Below are 13,803 nucleotides of genomic sequence, written 5' to 3'. Positions count from 1 at the left end.
TATTCGATATGAAATTCGTAACCTTCGTACAAATATTAAATTCGCAATTGAATAAGTATATAAGTAATTCAAGAGAAAACAAATATAAAGAACAGTACGGTCTATTTCCAGCTTTAAAGGTGCGTGGGCGATTTGTTAATGTCGTTTTGTACATTCACACATTGAGATTATTTTATAGCATACAGAGTCATATTTATCAAAAACATACACGAGAATAAAAAATAATAAATATTAAAATAACCTTGAATGAAACTACATAGAAATACACTCTGCCACAAGATTATCCGGGGATATTAGACCTTCGAAGTAATCACTATCACATTTGATGACAGAAATGAAAAGAAAACTTATAACCCCTACTTTCCGTTTTATAGTATACGCATATATAATAAGATTTAAAAGTTCATTAAGACTAAATTAATCAATAAATCTTATTATTAATTAAAATAATACTTTCTAGGAAAAAACGCTCGATATAGGCTCGGTTCCATTACAGGACTGATTGAACACAAATTATGAATACCGGCATTTTTAATCTGTTTATTTGAAAAGAATAACTATGCGAATTTCTTGTCGTTTCTTCTCGCTAGAGGCTGCTTTTCGAAACGCTGGTAGCGTTTAAATATTGACAGTTCAAAAACGCTTCATTGTAAAGTTTAGCTGAATAAAATACATTTGATTTGATTTGATGTACTTCGGCCTGAATTCAGTCATCAGGCTAGGTAAAGTTCAGTTTTAATAACACCAGAAGTGAGAACCAGTTTGATTTAACACTCGAAGTATGTATTATATTCAAAAATGTATATATATAAAAAAAGACGAGAAATGTTGTCACCCGGTTGGAACGAAGTTAGTTATGCTATATGTTATGTATTAAATAACAGTAACACAATAAAATATATTAACAACGATTGAAAAAATTTAAATGACAATTGTTGTTAAAAATCCTGCGGGAATTATAACAACAAGAAATAAGTTTAAAAAGATTCTTAAAAATTATCAGTAAATAAAAAAAAGTTCGTAAAAGCAGTTAATGCGTACACTAAGTAGTTAGTAGTTAGTTAGTAGTAGTAGTTTTAGTATTTTAAATATATGTTTACATTTTACATTATCTACATACACAAAAAAGGCAAATTCCATCTCATTAAAAACATTACAAAGCAAACATTCAAATCAAATTATTGGAACAAAAGTCAATTCTAATAAGTACATCGTGACCCAGAAATGGATCGTTTAACATTGAATGGGCATTTCAAGTCTCGTTAGAACAAAAGAGGTTACAAAACGGTGCGCGTACGCCGACTACGAACTATTAAATCAAAATGGCGGAGCTTTTGTTCGTGATGATATAATTTAAGACTGTATTGTAACTTTTGTATGAATTTAAGCTACTACGATAATGTATTATTTATTTATCGAATAAACTTTTTTTGTTTTATTATCATAGAATATATTTTCTATTAAATTCTAAATTCTATCTTCTGATGATTCTACACATCGTGTATCTATTTTACAGTTATTTATTCTTTAAAATGTTCATTGAATCGTGTTAAATCAAATAGAAACATATTATCTCTTTTTCAATGTTACTAAATTGTATTACAGTTGAAAATTATCAGTAAATTTCCACGAAATCGATTGCGCATTACATCGATGAACGTGTGCCGCAAATCGATTTGTACTCCAGAAAGTATTCGATTACGTGATGATAAACTTAGTATAGTGAAAATATTTTATGTTTAAGTTGATAGATGTTATAAAAAGTTTTACAAATTTGAAAACCAAAATTTTTAAGTTGAAAAACAAAAAATTCTACATAATCAACGTTTCTTGGGATAATCAAATTGCAGTTAAGTAAGTAATTTAATGCATTATTAATAAAAGATTATACCATATAATGTAAAAACAAGGACTTAAATTTATCTGAAACATGTGGTAAATAGTTGATATGTTGATATTATATATTTCGCTGTGAGAATTATGTATTTACTCACAATGAAATCATCAAACAAACCTTATAGCAGCAAGTGATTTATTTAAGTATATGACTACAACCTTCATATAATCATGAATACGTATGAATTGACGCAATACAAATAGGAACGCTAATATTATGTTAAAACTTAACATTTTTCAAACTACAAAACTCTATATCATAGTTTCACATGCAACTTTAATTTGTCCCGATTTAACTCACGCGGTTTTTTCATTCTCGTTTTATTCAGTAGAGCCAAAGTTTAGATTTGTATTACGGTTGTAAATTGCTCTTTTCCCGCCCGTTCTATGTGAAAAATCCTGAAACAGAGAATATGCGGGAAGAAGGTTGAGGCTTTATTAAATTATACAGCGAATTAGCACGCAGTTTTGCATCGATTTTTATTCATATTCACAGCCAATATATTTTACGACTTACAAAATGAATTTTCAAAAATATCGCATCTGTTGTGTGACTTAAAAATCAATAAAAATCAATTTATGGAATCAAATATCTATTGTCCATTTTAATCTTCTAGGGTTTCAAATTTTATAAGTAACTAAACTAGTGTTCCATATAAATATAAACCAAGTTGCTTAAGTCATCAGTTTAAGATGTAAATTTAAATTTTATTAAGTCAATCATTAGCTTCTTATACATACATATATTATACGAGCAACCCGTCGCGAAATTTGGTGCCACTAGTTAATCGTGACTTTTAGCGATTTCTGTCTTTAAAATAACTTCGAGAGAACTTTATTCACGTCAAATCCCTAAAACGACTCAGTATTTATTATAAAAAGTATTCACAGTTACAAAATTAAACTGTATAATAAAGAGTTTATTTTGCCAATGATTATTAAAATAATTCAAATTAATTTATACGCACTTCTCCCTGCGTCATCTTATACATTCATATTGCATTCCTGATCGATATCTAAGTCAAAAAGGAAAAATACTTAAATTAGTAATGTATCTTCAAGCTGTTTACCCTCACTTGCGCTTTCTTGGAGTTCCGTGTCAATCGAAATAATAGCTTCGCTCTCGCGAGCTACAATGTCCACAGCCTTACTTATTCGCTGTTGCAGTTCTCAACTTAGACAAACTTGCTACGGTACAAGAAATATACATTTTACTCCGTCGAATTCAAAGTTTTGTGGGGTGAGCCGTGCGCTGATTTCGTCCCACTTTGTAAATAAATACTGAACTGAGTACATTTTATTTTTAACTAGGTTTTCACCCTCTGGTTTTTTTTTATATTTTTGTGACATTTTTCACGTAGATTTATTCTTTTAAGTTGTTGTTCTTGATAGATTAATGTAGTTATATAAATCTTTTGACATTGAAAGATCAGACTTACATCGGTGCGCTATTTTTGGTTTCGAACAATTTTATTGTTACCTAAAACAGTTACAATGGTAAGATGTCGAAGAAACAATCTATGTCTCTTTTATTTTTCGTTGTTTATTATATCATTTGTGAGTTTTGCAAAAGTCAATGGAAAATAAGTAATAGTCCAATTATTGCGTTTAATAATTCATATTCTGTAGTAGTGTAATTTATTCAGCCAATAAAGATTATTATTATTATTATTATTATTATTAAATTGATTGTAAGAAGAGAAATACTGCTAAGTTGCCTGACGATTCTTCTCGGAGTCATCTACATTCTGAAACGAAGGTTGCTTTAAATTTATATTTGAATGAAGCATATTTTGATTTGATTCGAATGTGTATTCAAGTAACTCAAACATCTCTTAACTAACTAACTTCACTTTACTTACTCAGTTAAACGCGCGTTAATATAACCATTGAAATACAAATTATTTAAATTATTATATTTTGTTTAAATACAATATATATATTTACAATATTAAAATACGTAAAGCATATATATATATATATATATATATATCTTTAGTTTACTTTCATAAACAATAGTTATGTAGAATAAATCGATTACAATATTTTGGGAAAGTTAAGACCCAATATACTAAATTCTGAAATGAGCAGATTCTACTAATTCCAAATATCATCTTATCATATGTTAATAAAATATTATGAAATAAAAACATAATATAAAATGACGTAAAGTTTTGGCAACAATTATCAAGTCGAGGATGTCAAGCAATAGGCCTTGTTAGGCCTGGCTTCAGTACCAGTGAGCTAGAGCACTAGTAATTCGACCACCAATCTAATTGCCTCGTTGGCTACCCTGTTCGTCTGCATATCGTAAGATACGAATCCGGAATTTGGATGAACGAATAAAATTTATGAAGTTTCTCAGTAATAGCTTGGAGTTTGGAAGCTAATAGTGTTACACGCCATTGCCTCGGAAAACACATAAAGTCGATTTGGTCCTGCGCCTGCGAACTAAGAGACTGGCGATTTATATCACCTTTCTTCCATTCCTTGAATGATCAATGTTAATTGATCACGTATCATATCAAATATTTATGTCATTATAGAATTTAATATTATCTTAAAACGGTTTATTCATATCGATATGTTACCCTCTATCTATGGTTTTGTCGGATTACCATACCTTAGAATGTTTATGTGTATTTGTGCCCATGCCTTTAAAAATATATTTTTTTAATTTTATTTTATTTAAGATCGAAAGTTTCAAAAGATTATTTTTTGTTTAAAAACACATAATGTATTGAATATCATTAACTCGACAAATCATTTTTTTCCCTTTGAACGTATTACCTAACTCCTTATAATAATAAGTTTTATACAAAAACAAACCCAATTTTACCTTTATTAAAGACAGTTTGCATGTAAAATTTTCATCAGAACTGTATAAAATTTGTAAAACGATACGGTTAGATCATTGGATGTAAGTGATGCCCAGCGCACTAACTCAGCCAATATCGATGAAGTCTCCTTTACACTGAACGACTGCAATGAGAAATTAAGACAAATTATTTTTACTATATAATAAAGATTCGTAAAGACAAGATTTGAGAGATTTGTAAAGACAAATATGTACTTTTTGGTACAAGCAAAAATAAACTTTAAAAATATATATGTATTTGTATTGTTACGTTTATTATCGTGTAAAATCTTACTAATACATTAAAAGCTACTATTATAATAATGTATCAAGCGTCACGTTCAATCGGAGTCGAGGATAGTAGAGGAGGCGCCATCTTAACGTTTTTGTCGGGAAAGTCGTAGTGGTTATGTAGTCTGTGTCGGGTATCTTCGTAATACGAAAAAATATATGGGAAGTGGAATTAAGGTGGATCATTGGAAAAGTTTAAATAATAATGTGGAGTTATATCGGTGTCGCGAATACGAGTATGAGTGACTCTGACAAGATGTCTTAGTGTGCGTGAGACAAAGATGTCTTAGTGTGAGTTCTAAGAACAAAGACTACAGAAAAAAACGATTATATTTATTAATGCAAGTCGATTATATAAAACGGATTGGCTCGTATATATAAGTGATAATATTATCTTAAAAATCTCTTATACAAACTTTTTAGTTGAGTAATGATAAAGGAGAATTTTAAAAATAAAGACTCACATACAGATTGTTGTATCGCTTTCGTAATCGATTTCGAAGATTTTGTATAATTAATCATACAAGTGAAATGAAGTGTAATTAGTACAGTCCACTTTGCAGAGATGGATTGAAATGAAAGACATGATCACCATGACGATCGTCAGTCATATAGATGTGTCGATGAATACGAAAAAAGTTGTACTAGTTATAATGACGCTATTACATAGGATAAACATATAAAAAACGCATACAAAGTCGTGAAACTTAAACGATGTCTTAGGAAAATCGTACTGAGTATCGTATCTTATGTCGTATCGTAATATTAAAATAGCCTTCTAGAGCATTCTAACTCTTTTTTACAGCGCAATAAAACAGCGGGGCTCTCGTTGACTCTTTTATGAGGCGGTAACGAAGTATAAACTATTCAATGGTTTGTTTTGTTCCCGAGATCATAATTATTCATCGGTTCACTTCACGTTATGGTACGCTCCTTATAACTTTATTGTGGTGGTTTGAATTACAACGTTTATTAAGACTTAAAAATTATATCAAGGTTGACTTCATTGTAATAATGTTTGAGAATGCATAAAAAATCATAATTTTTTGTCTAAGAATATCAAAGGAAAATATTTTTGTTTAAAAATTTACTACTTTATCCAATACGTGATGAGACGGTTAGCTGAATGTAATAAATACAATCCAATCCCATAAGGAACGTTTTACCGTACTCAAATTTGAACCTGCGACCTTAGATGTATATCATATCGTTCTAAGGCATCAGGCAATTAGTCTTAATATTATCATGTCAAATTAGCATCAAGAATTTATTCGGACGTACATATTTCGCAGTGATAGAATAATTATACGCTCATAAACAAAGCGATCGATTTTCACAGTAGATACCATCGCGCTGGACGCGGCTCGTTTGATCTCTGCTCGTATACACTTGCGTTACATACTATAACACCGAAGGATTCATAAAATTATATTATTATAAAACATTTTAAAAAATACACTAACCAATAATATTTATAATAAATTGTAAGCTTTGTGACCTGTGAAATTTTACAAAAATACCGACAACACATTTTTTTTTTAAATAACCCAAATGATTATATACAAATTAAGAATGTTCGGTAAAAGAATAGGTACAAATTTTTATGCCACCGTCTTTACACAGTAACGAACGTCAACGAAGTTAGATATTCGCTAAACTAATATAATTTTCTTATGGAATTAAAACATTCACCACCGTCGGTGTGATAGAGGGACTTGTAGTGCTTATTTGTATATCTGTCGGTTTGAATGGGCCGCGAGGTGCATAGGTCTTCGCTGCGAAGAATAATTTTTCTAATTAAGATCCGAGATCTTTGTTTTTTTGCTGTTTGTTTCAAATTATTCTTTCATAAATATAATTGAACGGTGAACGTTTGTTAGTTTTTTTTTTACGGTTGAGATTAAAATGATGCGATGTAATTAAATCATTACATATACAAAAAAATACTTGAGGTAGGTATATATACATATTGAAAAAAAAGGTGAAGTACTATTGTTTTCATATAAATTTAATAGTAATAAGAAAAATATGGAGCCGAGATGGCCCAGTGGTTAGAACGCGTGCATATTAACCGAGGATTACGGGTTCAAACCCAGGCAGGCACCACTGAATTTTCATGTGCTTAATTTGTGTTTATAATTCATCTCGTGCTCGGCGGTGAAGGAAAACATCGTAAGGAAACCTGCATGTGTCTAATTTCAACGAAATTCTGCCACATGTTTATTCCGCCAACCCGCATTGGAGCATCGTGATGGAATATAATATTCCATTCTTCCAGCCCAATTGCCTACAGATATAATTATAATAATTAAATGTTATTTACCAAAATATTAAAACAAGCAGAACATAAATCGATACGTTGTGATTTGGTGTAGCAAAATAATTATGTTTTCTTATTTTTATATAAGCGTCGTCCGAGCGCACGTACGCTGGCTTCTCGGGAAACGCTGTGACCTAACAGACTCGGTATAATATACTGAATGAAGATCATTTCGTGGATCATCATCTTGCTCTTTGTTTTTTATACTTAGATCTCATATTTAGTTAGTTAGCAGAATATCAACAGACCCTTATTATATATTGGTAAAGAAGGCATATTATTTGATACAAGATTATATAGATGATAAAAAAGCGTGGCTTTAGTGCTTGTTGACTTCCAGGCAGGATATATAGCATACATATATAATTGTATTTAAATAACATGACTACATTTTTAGATGTAGAAAAAGAGTAACTACTGAGTTTCTCGCCGGTTCCTCTCGGTAGAATCTACATTCCGAACCGGTGGTAGCTTTACTTAATATAGTTTGTTAAACGACGATCAAATCAAAAGTGTTTGTAAAAGCCTACTTGAATAAAGTATATTTTGATTTAATTTGATTTGACTTAAATAACTTATTTAAAGCATCCGTAGATAAAATTCCAAATTTACCACCTAATGATAATTTGTAACTTGGATTGCACATAAGTCCTATGATCAAGTAGAAACCTATAAAACATACTAAAAATACAGATTTAAATTTTTATGTTGCCTTTTGATAGAGCGTTGTAATGTTGCCTTCTTTGAATAAAATACTAATCATATACCCATGCGATACTGGCTCAACAATCACTAGCACTTACAGCCAATTTCCAATAAGCGCTGGTGAGCTGATCGTTTATTAATTTGGGCGACTTCTTGATACTAATGCTTTATACGTTTTCCCTAAACCCAATGTCAACAAAAAGTAAAAAAGTAATCACTTATTAAGCAGCAAGCTCTGCCTCTCGATTTTTATTAAAAAAGACAAAAAATAATCTTATATACACTTTACTGTACCGTCTATTTCTTCACTAAAGAATCTTAACGTTCACGTTCCAATAAATACAAAACTAAAATCGTATTCCATTTCTCGAACTTAACGATATAGTTAAAAATATATAAAAACATAAATTGACGTCTTAACATTGAAACGGCTAACATGTGCGTGCGCTTATTATAAATAATTGCTTCTGTCCATCTGTATTAGATATTAAACGATGAACAAAAATATCCCGACAGGCCCAAAACGTTTGGGCGTGACGGATTTTAGTTAGCAGGTAGCTATTAAGGGTTATGATAAAAAAAACGTTCACAAGTTAATGTACTTAAGTAGATAGCTGTTGATTTAATAATTATATTAATCTTACGAAATGATGTATAATCATATCATATTAAAAAAAATACATGCGAATATCAACAATACCGTCTACTGTTATGCATATGAATATATGTAACTTTTTTGTGAATTGTTAGTCTGCCTTAAAAATAAATAATTATATTTAATACTTATCAGTTATTGTGACGACATGTTAACCTTAACTTCAATCATTCTCGAAGAAAACACAATGGTTTGAATCACTTCACGAAGTTACTAGTATCACTAATTTAATAGACCTACATCTCGCAGACTTTGTTTGATTAAATTGGTCTTCAAATTAATAATATATATTATAGAATCTTGACTCATTACTTTAATCGCATATGGTTTTTACTACAACTAAACTAAAGTATTATGATCAAGAAAAAATATATTTAGTTCTCACTGCAGAGCCAATATTACGTTTTTTTTTTTCATAAATAAAATAAAATCTCCTTTTTTGTGGCATTGGTTGGCGGATGAGCATAAAGGATCATCTGATGATAAGTGGTCACCACCGTCCACAGACAATGGCGCTGTAAGAAATATTAACCATTCCTTACATCAGCAATGCGCCACCGACCCTGGGAACCAAGATATTCTTATACTGAACATTCTTAATTGATGCATCATTGATGAGATGCCTGTTAAACTGGCTCACTCGCCCTTCAAACCGGAACACAACAATAATGAGTACTGTTGTTTGGCGGTGAATATCTAATGAGTGGGTGGTACCTATCCAGACGGGCTTGCACAAAGCCCTGCCACCAGTGAATGATTGTTAAAACCATCATCATAACTCAATCAATAATGTATATATCGGTATAGCAGTTCTAACATGAAACAATCATAGCTGACGACTGGTATAATGCATACTATATTTTAAATCCCTATCACCAAGACAGTAATATAACGTCAAAAATTGTCTCGAACAAGTTTCGAGGACAGATTATTGTATATTATGTAATAATATTTTATTTATACAATTTATTCCTAGGTTTTTATTAAATATATAATATAAAATTGGATTCACAAAAGAACTCACCTTCTTCAGTTATGATCGAGTTTAGTTTAAGTAATATTTATTTATACTCCACAATAAAATATACTATATACGTTTTCTATTAATAGGAATCACTTAAAATATTTGTTTGTAGCATTTAATACGCTTCAGTTGTTGAAATCCATATTGGTCAGGTTATTTTAGTACAAAGATTAAGTGGTTTTGATAACCAACAAAGCGTGTTGTTTTAGTATTATTTTTTTACTCCAAATCAAATTTAGAATTTGTATTATATGTACGTGGCTTGTTATATACGACTCCAAATGTAGTAATTTATATTTGAACATGAGTTTTAAGAAAAATGGTTGTCCTTAATGCAATATGTCAAAAACCAAAAGAGATTAATTTAACAGATGAATTTATTATAGTAACTAAATTCTCCGCACCCGCGGGTCGCACGTTTATCTAAGTAGAATCGTAGATCCACAGAATATCACGTTCAACGAAACAAACATACTTTCAGTTGCATGATGTGCACCCAACCAGCCAAAATGTCGCAATTGAAATCACAGGCACAAGGGACATAACATCTTAGTTCCCGAGGTTGGTGGCGCATAGGGGATGTAAGGAATGGTTAATGTTTCTTACAGCGCCTTTGTCTATGGGAGTTGGTGACCACTTACCATCAGGTTGCCCATATACTCGTCCGCCAATTATGCCATAAAAAAATAGAATTGTTTTAAAAGTAAAATAAGTAAAACAACTGCCTGTAAATGTTCTACTGATGGGCTAAGCTGCTCTCATTTTGAGAAGGAGCAAGACTCAGATTATTGGCTACACAGATGGCAGGCTTTCATGCAGGTTTCCGAACGATACTTTCCTTCACCGCCGAGCACGAGATACATTGTAATAAATACGAATAATGCACAACAAATCATTAGTGCTAATTATCATATATTACTTATATTAATTGAGTTATCGCTGACATTTTATGTTGTTCGCAAATCTTATTTATATTTTGTTTGCTTCCAGGTAATTTTTTGAAGGCCTCCCAAAATACTACAACATACTGAAACGTAAGTAAGCTATCACATGAATTACACAAAATTATATTAAAATTACTCAGTAAAAATATCATACAGACATAGAGGCTATAAAGAAAGTTGCAACGAATTCGTGCAGACATTTACATATATATATACAAACGTAAATTAAATATCTGACGTAATGCAAGGCAAAGGTACAGTACGCTTCTAATTCTCCCTACTTACTAGCTGGGTCTATCTCTGTTATGAAAATCCAACCTATTGGAATAAACATCTTGTCTTTAGGAAAGAAACCTTTGCCCAACAGTAAGACGTTCAGAGTGCACCACATTTAAAAAATCATTAATAGAATATAAAACTACTAATATCGGCCGCTACGAGTGCGGCGTTAGGTTTAAATAAATATTTATTATTGTTTAGTATAACAATTTCAGAAACTCGTTAGGTAGGTACTATTCTATAAAAAGAATTATAATTGAATTGCATAAGTAATAGAAGCAAAACGTCAGTCAAGTTGAATACCATACTAAAATCTAGCGACTAAATAAAATACACGACTTATTTTTCGCGTACACATTTGCATTTTGCATGTGACGTCTTTGAGCGGCCGTCGCGCGGGCAAATGTGGCAACGCCAGGAGTTGCCATTAAAAATATTTTTATTTCTAATTTTTACACGTTATAGATTGAAATTGAGTTTGAATATTTTTAAAATGTAATTATGTCTGGATTTATTTATAATATTTATTATAAAATAGAGAATAAATTTAGGTTTTTATTTTTTTTTAATTATCACTAGTTATTTAGTCTTATATTTATTATGTTTATATCTTATATTTCTTCATAATATAGGAGTGTTGGGTATTATTGTCGATTTATTAATTATATTTCAAATTAATTATTTTATAATCATATGTAAAAATTTGATTGGAGAGGTATCGTTTGATGGATCATTTGTTTTTTTTTTATTTTTAAATATACTACACAATTTATGTTTCATGTTAATAAACTTTAGGTCAGTTAGTAATTCGTTGCCTATCAAATGTCAGTTGAATTCATTTTCCTCAAGACACAAAACAATTGTAGAATTTTGAGATATGCCTTTACTTTATAAAAATCACTACATTTTAATCTCAAGTACATTAGTGACGAACAAAAACGACCAGAGAAAAGAGGAAGTATATTCAAAAGCTATGGCGTTATCTTGATGATATTCGATACTAATCTGATAACCGATAACTAAACAATTAGACGCTATAAGACGAACCATTCGGCACCGTTGTGTTTAATATTTTTTTACCATTTAATAATAAAGCTAAAACCGATTTATAGATAGTATATTTTTGAAATTAATATATACCTTAATATTTTCACAGTTAACATAGTATAAATAATTAAATATACAGATAATCGAATAGTAAATAATTAAATATTCGTAATATGCTTTGCGATTTCGAACATCGTCGGAAGCGTTCAAACCTCATCGATTCTTCTAATCAGATTAAACTAGAGCGATTGTCATCCCTGACGTAGACATCCTCGGGGGATTCACCCTTCATTGCCCAGAATTAAGTTATTGTCAAGTTTATTGCACTAATGCGGGGTTAGCGCTACTCATGTGTAATGTAAGGTTGGATGGTTGATGGACCCAACGTTTGCTCAAATTTAAGACATTTTTGCTTAACTTTGTTTAATTGTAAATAATATTTACTTTATTTAAACCTTTGGAATATTAAATCACATTCTTCAGTACAAAAAATAAAGCTAGAAGTTTATAGTATTTGCGTTCACACATCGTTCATATGATTGAGTTGAAACTTTGCAAAGTTATTCGTGGCACTTAGCGACGTATATCGACATATTACTTACTCTTATAATTCCAATGTCCATGAGTAGAAGATTTTCTATTGGTAGTGGATATCAACACTAATAAAATTACTTGTTTATTCCATTCAGTGAATATTTACATTGTATAATATGTTAGTTCCCATCTTTGGCAAGACACTGGCCAAATGTGGAACAGCTTACTCCTTAAAACCCCAATGTCTATCGGCAGCGATAATTACTTACGTCCTCTCCCGTCTACCTTCACAAACAAAATAATTTAAAAGCAAAGTATTGTAATACACTAATTGTGGTATAATATGTTTTTTATAATGAGTACATCCGATACCAGGCAAGGTTTAAAGTAAAACCTTTAAAAATACTGGAATTAATATATATTATTACGAAAATATCCTATCGTTAACAGTAATATATCTAGAAAAATAACAATACTCGTACCCCGACTTTAAACTAAACAGTATCATGAATATCTTTGCATCCCCTTATCAGTTTTTCGTGATGAATGCTCTCGTTCCGGGAGATTAGACCACAAATTGTGATAAATATCTACAGACCGTCGCCAGTCTGACGGATATGACGCATTGTATATCGGATGCGGTTAATGGAGAACGCACAATGGGAACTTTTCATCATTCAAAAACTTAAATTTATACTAAACCTTTACGATATTAATAATTATTTTAAATCTTCGCTTACATTAGGAATTATTTTAGGAATAAAATTTGTCATTTCATCATCATTCATTTAAACTTAATCAGCGACCATAAATGTCACGATGAACTAAAGAGGTTTTAATGTAAGTTATTTAAAGCCGACTTAGCGTTTTCAATCATATCTTCAACGGATCATTTGTATTCGAATGTAATAAGGTATGATTAACTATGCCATGTATTGATAACTAACCGTCAAATATCTCATAGCCAATTTTTACGATGTTTTATAAAAAAAAATGATGTAATCTTTATAGAAAAGTCCAAAATTCCAAAGCTTTTGTTACTAAATATAATGAATAAGATTTACAAAATATATTAGGAACATTTAACAAACTAATAATGAGCTCATAGAAGATATTACACATCTTGGAAAAGAAACGATTGTTCCCAAAACAATTAATATAAGAAAAAGATATAGGAGAGACAACAGTGTAAAAATAAATTAGTTTAATTTATTAATCATAATTTCTGTAATTTTGACTGTCATATTTTCA

The sequence above is a fragment of the Vanessa atalanta genome, chromosome 4, assembly GCF_905147765.1.
Source record: "Vanessa atalanta chromosome 4, ilVanAtal1.2, whole genome shotgun sequence".
NCBI lineage: Eukaryota > Metazoa > Arthropoda > Insecta > Lepidoptera > Nymphalidae > Vanessa > Vanessa atalanta.
This window is presented reverse-complemented; position numbering follows the sequence as displayed.